Below are 8,705 nucleotides of genomic sequence, written 5' to 3'. Positions count from 1 at the left end.
AAAAGCAAATGCAGAGGAGCCTTCAACGTTTTCCTCGGCAGATAAAGTCGGTGACACAGGCCACCTCAACCCGGCCCCCTCTGACACCCTGCTCAAGCCGCCGGCGAGAGCTCCCGAGATGGCAGGGGACATCCTCCAGTCAGGCGGCCGTCTCCCGAGAAAATCCCAACTCGATCCATTTTCCCCAGATCAGACGCTTACTGGGAATCAGTCCTTCAGTCCCTAAGCTTTGTCTTCCTGCCGCACATCAGATCCTCTATTTTTTTTAAAGTTTATTTATTTTGAGAGAGAGAGAGAGAAAGAGAGAGAGAGCAAGGGGGAGGGGCAGAGAGACAGAGAGGGGGAGAGAGAGAATGCCAAGCAGGCTCCACACTGTTAGCACAGAGCCCAATGTAGGGCTTCAACTCACGAACTGTGAGACCATGACCTGAGCTGAAATCAAGAGTGGGACACTTAACCGACTGAGCTACTCGGTGGCTCATTTACAGACAGCGCCAATCGTTTTCTCATTTACACAATGGAGGAACCAATATCTACTTTACAGAATGAATTCAAAGCTCAAGAAAAAGTGTGTAAAGCATGTGACTCCACGCTTTTTTCCTCCCTAAAGGCCCCCTTGTCAGCCAGGGCTGCAGTCTCATTTGATGGCTCTGGTGGGGAGGGGCAGGGAGATTGGCTTCAAGCCCACTGCTGTGCTGTTGGCAGAATTCAGTTTCCTGGGGGCGGGGGGCGGGGGGTTATCAGCCGACCGCTGGAATGAAGTCACTCTCACTTCCTTGCCACATGGGTCTGTCCACAGGACAGTTCACAACATGGTAGATGGCTTCCTTCAGAGTGAGTAAGCAAGAGAGCAACAGAGAGTGAGATGAAAGCTAGAGTCTTTTTATAACCTAATATAAGAAGTGATGCCCGTCACTATTCTTTAGCAACAACCCTCAAGAGGGGGGGCTGGAGTTACACAAGGGCATAAATACCAGGAGGTGGGGATGGCTGGATGTGTCGGTGGTTGCCTCCCAAACTCTGAAACTGCTTCTCCCCCCACAGACCTCCGTACACTTCCTCCCTCTCCAAAGGCACCATTAGCCACAACCTCTGAGTCATTTTTCACTCTACCCCCTCCTCACCCTCAACCAGAGCCCAATCCCATGTGCACCGAGGCTGTCAGTCTTTAAGCAAGAGATTTGATGTACTTGAGGCTCTTAATATAGTAATTTCACTTTCTCACTTGAAGAGTTCTTTTTCCCCTGGGATCCCTTTAAGGTTTCCATTTCTTTAAACAGAGACAGGGCAGCTTTCCCCCTCCACCCATCTCCAAGAAACTGGAGTAGCTAAATTCTGTCTTAAACACGTGTTTTACTACAGGATACTAGAACTCTTTCTTCATCTTGAATTCAGAAAACTTCTAACTCCAGTACTGTTTAAACGCTGCCTTGCCATGGCTCAGATGGCAGGGTATGTTTGCTTCTGTGGGGACGGATTAGCCCTGCCATTCGCTGCAAAGCTGCGACACATCTGCTTAGGGGTTGCTGATTTCTTCTGCGAGGACTCCTATCGGTTTCAGTAGCAGACAGGCTGAAAAGGAAAGAGCAAAGAGAGGCTGAGATGGTAAAGCGAGAGCAGAGTGGGAGCGGCCTTGAGAAGAGGCAGAGAAGTGAGGGATGGAGGCGGATACAGGATGCCTGTAAGCAATTAGTCTTGGGGCTCAGCAGGGAATCTCAGAGCTATCTGGGCTGCAACCCTAAATCTAAGCCAGGGGCCAGAGTTCAAAAGAGGTCAGAAGCAGGAGTAAACATCAGTAGCTGAAAATAATCCTACAGACTTAATAAAGTATTGAGAGGTAGGTACTAGTGTTAATGGGAACTTGAGATTCCGAGAGGTATAGTGGTTTGTTCAAGGTCACACAGCCTTGAAGTGCCATCACATTCCCCAATCCCCTTTTCCCAGGCTGGGCCCTGGCCCTGAAAGGGGGAATCAGGGGAGTCCAACCTCTTCAATCCCCATGTGTGAAAACAGACCCAGGCGAGGAAAGAGACCTGCCTAAGGTCACGTAGCGAGGCGATGACCCGGGGTTCTCTTCTGTATCCTAAACTATTTCTATGGTGATGCCTGGCTTTTCACTTTAACAGACAAAATCCAATCCAACAGCTTTTCTTGAGCTACCGCCCCTGCCCTTGGTGTTCTTATTTTGGGGCTCCCAGCCTTCATCACCGTGGATGCCTCCCCTCCAGACTCCATGCTTTGGAAAGTTTTATCTACCATATACTCTTCCCTTGCAGATAATAATAAATTTGTTTTCACAGATTTATTCATCAAAACCATATGTCTGCCAATCAGAGCTTCTGATCCATAAGAGATGATCACAGTTGGTATAAATATTGAGTTGGTATAAATTGAAGCTTGTAGCTTCATTTAGTTTGGAGAGGAGGTGACTGAGAAAAGCATGTGCAGATTGCATGAGGAGCTTTAGAATTTTTAAAATAGCGCACAGAGCACTGTGTCCGCTACAAGCGTGGAGATAGGATGGGGCCCTGAGACCCCAGTGGACAGTGGAGCCCCCAGGTCCCTGTGCTAGAAGGTGCCTAAGAGCAAAAGGTCCTCCAGGCAGACACCGATCCACCCATCCCTGGGCTCCAGGTGCCCGTGGGAGCCCTGGGGCAGGACCAGATGGCTTCTCATTTAAGGGGAGATGGCAGGGCTCCCCATCCACGGCCCCTCTTAACGTTGGCTTACCTTCCACCATTAGGGCTCAATTCTTTTGATTCTTGAAGCAGATACACTTGGGGAGGCAGGCAAGTGGGCACAATTTAAACTGTGATTAGCTATTTACTCCAAGCTATCAGCTGAGCCCTTTGTAGAGTTTCCTGACAGTTCATTAAGCCGGATGATCTAGGGTCCCAGCAAAGCCTCTGGGAGTGGTGAGGGCCCAAGGTGACCTGGGAACGGTCCCCAGTTCTCCAGACCCTGCGTCTGTGGGCATGATGTAGCCAGGCCTAACAAAGCGATGGGCCCCTGGGTCAGTGGCTGGTACCTCCACTCAGTGCCCCATCGTAGGTGGGACATGCTGACGTCACAGAGCAGCCTCAGCTGGAGGGTCAGGGCCTGATGTGAGGTGGAGACACTGTGTTTTCCAAACCACACCTGATCATTCCCAGGTGCTGGCCACAGGGCACACAGCTTCTAGACCTTGTGTCAGCCTAGGGGTTTACCCCTAGAGCTTCCCTCCAAGATGCTGTTGGCAGGAGTGTAGGCCTGGGGCTTTGCTCAAACAAGGGGCAGAAAACTGATCTCCATAGAGATGGGAGAGATAGAGGTGCCCAGGGGGCCCAATGCTGTCTCCACCGCAGCTCTGTGTGCTAAGGCCCTTTCCCTGGCCAATCTTCTGCTGACTTTCTATTGCTCTCCCCACACCTCCTGGGATCTTCAGAGTGGACCTTGGGCATCATGAGGAGGCCAGACCTCCAGGAAGGAGGACATGGTCCATGGAGCTAGGTGGGAATGAGATGAACCTGGCCATGACCCTGCCTCAAGGGACCCTCTGTAGGGGGGCTGCACATTCTGAAGTTAGAAACCACATTATTTTTCTTTTTTTCTGACAAAAAAGGTAGGATATGGCAGATGCACTTTGCCTTCTTAGGTAGATATATCTATTATATATATATGTGTGTGTGTTTATTTATTTATTATATAAATATATTTTAAAATACATATTTCAGTTATTTAATCTTTTTTTTTTGAGAGAGAGAGATAGAGAGACAGAGTGTGAGTGGCAGAGTGGCAGAGAGAGGGAGACACAGAATCCGAAGCACGTTCCAGCCTCTGAGCTGTCAGCACAGAGCCAGACGTGAGGAGAGAACTCACGAATCACGAGATCATGACCTGAGCTGAAGCCGGATGCTTAACCAACTGAGCCACCCAGGTGCCCCTGTTAGTCTTTATTAAAGGAGACATAAAAGAATGTATGATCCTTTAAAATAACATTTAAATTAAGACACTTTTTAAAAAATTTATTTTTAAAAAATGTTTATTTTGAGAGAGAGAGTGAGCGAGCAGGGAAGGGGCAGAGAGATAGGGAGAGAGAGACTCCCAAGCAGGCTCCATGCTGTCAAGAGCCCAATGTGGGGCTCCATCTCATGAACTATACCATGAGATCATGGCCTGAGCTGAAATCCAGAGTCAGATGCTTATCAGACTGAGCCACCCAGTTGGCTCAGTTGGTTAAGCGTCCGACTTCAGCTCAGGTCATGATCTCACCGTTCATGGGTTTGAGCTCCGTGTCAGGCTCTATGCTGACAGCTAACTCAGAGCCTAGAGCCTGTTTTGGATTCTGTGTCTCCCTCTCTCTCTGCCCCTCCCCTGCTTGTGCTGTCTCTCTCTGTGTCTCAAAAATAAATAAAAAACATTAAAAAAATTTAAAACACTTTAAAGGTTTTTATTTACTGATAGTGACTGGGAACCCTAACTGAGGATTCAGGTTAGGAAAGGTGATGGAACAATTTTGAGACAAGTCCTTGAAAGTCCATAACAAGATTACATCACGGGTAAAAAACAAAATCCTTGCCTTTTAACAAACACCATAGAAAAGCACCAGTTTATTTCTAGGTAGTCTTGTCTGAGATTCTCAATTGCTTAATAAAAGGTAGCATATTATAACAGGAAAACATAAATAACTAAAAAATAATGGTAATAAATACAACAAACCCTTTACAGGAAAGAGCCTGATCCAAACTGAACTGTCAGAGAGCCTTCAGACTGAGCTCAATACATGCATTTTCCCAGCAGTTTTAAATGAGGTCAGGCTCCAGTGGGCCCGGAGACCTGGTGTGAGGGATAGATCAACACCTATCAAGCCGTGAATCCTGGGCCTTTACGCCTCTAATTGTTTGGGTTTCTTCCAGTCCCAAAGGCAGTAATTCAAATGTCTTTGACTTCTTAAGCCATCCTGATTTCCAGAAGCTCAAGCCCTGCCTCTCTTTTTATGCCTAGAACCTGAAATTGCCTTCAACAGATTTTTCTTTTCTTTAAACTCCTAAAAATACTGCTTCTGGGCAAGCAGGGCAAGCAGTGAGACTGTGACCTCCTTCAAACCAATCTGCGGGGCCAAGGGCAAGGTGGGTGATGCCTGAGGAATGTCGCCTCTGACCTGTGGAGGAGGACTGTCATCAGAGCTGGCATTAGGGGGACAGTGGGCCGGGATCAAAGGACCCCAAAGAAAGGAGCCCTGGGTCTGTAGCTCTAAAGCTTCTGACAATTCAAACTGCGGTATTAAAGTTTGTGTAAAGAGGTCAGAAAGGGCCTTTCTTCTCTTAAAACCTCAAGATTGCTTTCTAAACTCTGTGTCACCTGGGAGGTATCCTCAGGTGACTCCCACAGAGAGCCCAGACCCATTCCTTCCTCAGTAACATTTTCCTGACTTTGAGCTGATTGACAGCAGTCTCGCTGCCCTTTGTGGAAAGAGTATAAATGCAAGATACACACAAGGGAGTGCAGTTTGCTTGAACGCAAGTTACATCCCGGGTGACAATGAGCTGCAGCTCTGGTTCCCTGTGAGAAGAGCCGGTCCCACGTCCATGCAGAGTGAGGACGGAGGACAGCCCCTGAATCCAGGCTGTGTTCACTTCCTGTTGCTGCTGCAACCAATTAGCACACATTTCGTGGCTTAAAACCACACAAATACAGTTTTTGGAGGTTAGAGGTCTAAAATCAAAATGTCAACAGGAGTGTGTTCTTTCTGGAGGCTTCAGTAAAGAATTTAGATCCCTGCCTTTTTCAGCTTGAGGCCTCCTGCATCCTTTAGCTTGCGGTCCTTCCTTGAATCGCTCCAATCTCTTGTTTCTGTGTCACTCCTCCTACTGTGTTTTCTACCCTCCTGCCTCCATTTTATAAAGACTCTTGTGATGCCATTGGGCCCACCTGCATAACCTAGCACGATCTCCCCATCTCAAGATTCTTAATCACGTCTGTGAAGTCCCTTTTGCCACAGAAGGTAACATTCACAGGCGCCAGGGATTAGGATGTGGGCATCTTTGGGGGGCATTGCTCAGCTACATCCCCGCTTTGCTGTATATTCTTTCAATAAGTCTGCATTTCACATAATCATCTATACAATTCTATATATTTGGGCTTCAGTATCCGCCCTGCTCACAGCCCCTGGCAGGGATAATGCAAGTATTATGTGACTCCACCCTCCTTGGCAATAGTTGGTGAATAGCTGATCTATCTTCTGGTTGGTGACCTACTGAGTAATGACCCATTGACTTACCATTACCAGCCAGTGACTCACTGACTTTTAGAGAATCTGGATGATTGCACCGGCATTGTGGCCAATTGATGGAGGGCCGTTTAAACTCAAAGTGATCTAGAATCAGGATTGGTGGCTGACTGATGCACATGGAGGTGGAGGGCATGCAGGGTGTGTACGCAGAGGAAATTGAATGGAAACAGAATTAGAGAGCCCAGATGACCTGAGAGAGATTGAGGTGTCCTCAGGTCTGGGCCCTGGGGGTCTGGCTGTGCTTCCTATCCTGTCCCTTTAGTCTAACGTCCCTCTGTGTCACTGTGATAAACTGTGTCTCTATTTTTAAGCCACAGGCATCTGATTCTTTGCAACGAAAACAGTCCCAGTAGGAAGACTCTTTTTGGCCTGACTTCTTAAAAAGGTGACTCACACAACCGTTCAAACCAAAGATCCTATGTTCAGGAGGGGTTGTTGAAAATTCAAGAAGAGCAATGAGGAGGCGAGGTATTGCCCCGTGGTCTCCTTATATCCAAGGTACTTTAGCTCTATGCCCTGGTGGTCCTCACGTCCCACAGCGAGATCTAGAGAAGCTCTGAGGGCAGACCTGGGTTCCCCCCCCAAACAGGACAAGGAGTTACTTTACAATTTTCTCAGGGCTGAGCTGCTGAGGAAAAGAAAAAAAAACAAAGCCATTCTCATATACCTGCCCTTACCATATTACCTCAGTCCATAGGTCTGGATTTCTGCCTCAGTTTCCCTGCATTGAACTCCACTTCCACACCCTGAATTCTCCCCATCCTACTCTCTCCCAGGGCTGGCTGTCACGTGCTTTACTCCTTGACAGTGGTTGGGCTAGGCTGTGACTGAACCATCACTCAGAACCATATTCCCGAAGCACCTTCTGCTGTCTGGGCTCCTGGTACCACGCCCACTGCTCCCGCCACACCCAAGCTTGCCTGTCCTCTGGCCATCGTGACCTGTGCCCTCCAACCTCCCGTCAGGCTCCTCCTGGTCACGCCCCTGTTCTGCCAGATCAGGGGCTCCTCTAGTTTCCCCTCCAGAATGTAGGCGTGAGAGTCCCTGCTGCCCCTGTCCCTACCTCCCCAGCACAGGGCACTTCAGAAAGCACCTGGAAATCCCAGAGCCACGGACTAATGAGATTATTTTTGTTCAGCAGCAGGTGTTCTGTGCAACCAGGTATTAATAGGGTCTCTGCTGCCTCCATGGCTTTAGTTGTCGGAAAAATTGAAGACCTAAAACTGCTGAGGAGCTGGCTGGTGATTTAATTTTCTCTAATTTTTCTACCTCTAGGAAAATTGTCAAATTAATTAAAAGCCAGACCTCTCAACTCTGCTGCAACGTGTGAGCAGTTGTCCTGGGTTTGCAGGCCCACCGGCTCCGCTGGGAGGTCTCAGACACTGGGTCCTGTGGGACAAAGCCTCTGGGGGGAGGAGGGGAGGGGGGCCCGAGACAGTTGTTCCCGTGCCCCTGCTGCCCGGCCATGGGACCCAGGGCATGCTGCAGGGAAATCCTGCTTCGAGGTTCTGCTGGGACCCACCCTGCTCTCCTGTCTCCCTGCCAGAAGCTGCTCCTCCTGGGTCTGTTTCCCCCTCCCCCCAACCCGGGCAGCTGTTTCTACTGTGGAGTTGGCATTGTTTCCCCTTGATTCTTGGGGTGCCAGACAAGACCTGGGTGTAACAGAGAACCCCAAGGTGCAATACATTGGTTTCCTAAGCCCGAATGTAGAGCTAAAAGGCCGGCAGTAGGCGCTGCAGCCGCAGACCGCCTTCGGTCTGCAGCATTTCCCAAGCTTATTTGGTCTTGGCAACGCTCTGGTTTTAGAGCAGTGATTAACATCTCCCTCAAATAGTGTTCAGGGGGACACGTGTAAGAAAATGTTATTCTGTTATAAGATTTATCACGCTGTATTGCAATGATTTATTTGTATGTCTCCTGTTTTCACCGGGCTACGATTTCCTAAAGGGCAAGAAATGTATCTTATTCATCTTTTTAGCTTTAGCACCTGGTAAAGTGCTCCTTCATGGAGTTGGTCCCCTCCCCAGCTCGTGTCAAGGTCACCAACGATCTCCACCGCATTCAAATCCCCGGTAATGTTCGGCATTCCTTCCTTCTCGAAACACCCTTGTCTCTTGGTTCCCGTGACACCCTACCCTCCTGGTTTTCTTCCACAATGCCAGCAACACCTTTGGAGACTCCCCTACAGAATTCTTCTCGCTACCTGTTAAACAATATTGTAGTGCCCAGGGCTCCATCCCTGAACCGTTTCTTTGCTTTGGCAATGCTCTTTCCCTAGATGACCTCACTCCGGATCCACGCCATAAAGCACTTTCTATAAGCCAGTGATCATCATGCATATATCTCCTGATGTGATCTTTCTCTTGAGCTCTAGACTCCCATGTGACATCCCCTCTTAGATGTCAGTGTTTGACAAATCTCAAACAAAACTCTT

The 8,705-nt window shown here is 48.7% G+C and overlaps 1 long non-coding RNA gene across 1 annotated transcript in view; it reads right to left on the bottom strand.

The window, feature by feature from the left end:
• The window catches only part of LOC115305984, a 6,729-nt gene extending 3,730 nt beyond the window's left edge, over positions 1-2,999 (bottom strand). Inside the window, exon 1 of the long non-coding RNA XR_003915121.1 lies at positions 2,731-2,999. This is a non-coding gene — a long non-coding RNA (uncharacterized LOC115305984). The remainder of the gene's footprint in view (positions 1-2,730) is intronic.
• Between the last annotated feature and the right edge of the window lie 5,706 nt (positions 3,000-8,705).

The sequence above is a fragment of the Suricata suricatta genome, chromosome 11 (assembly GCF_006229205.1).
Source record: "Suricata suricatta isolate VVHF042 chromosome 11, meerkat_22Aug2017_6uvM2_HiC, whole genome shotgun sequence".
NCBI classification, from domain to species: domain Eukaryota; kingdom Metazoa; phylum Chordata; class Mammalia; order Carnivora; family Herpestidae; genus Suricata; species Suricata suricatta.
The sequence above is the reverse complement of the archived record's forward strand: the minus strand, read 5'-3'. Positions and strand labels throughout refer to the sequence as shown.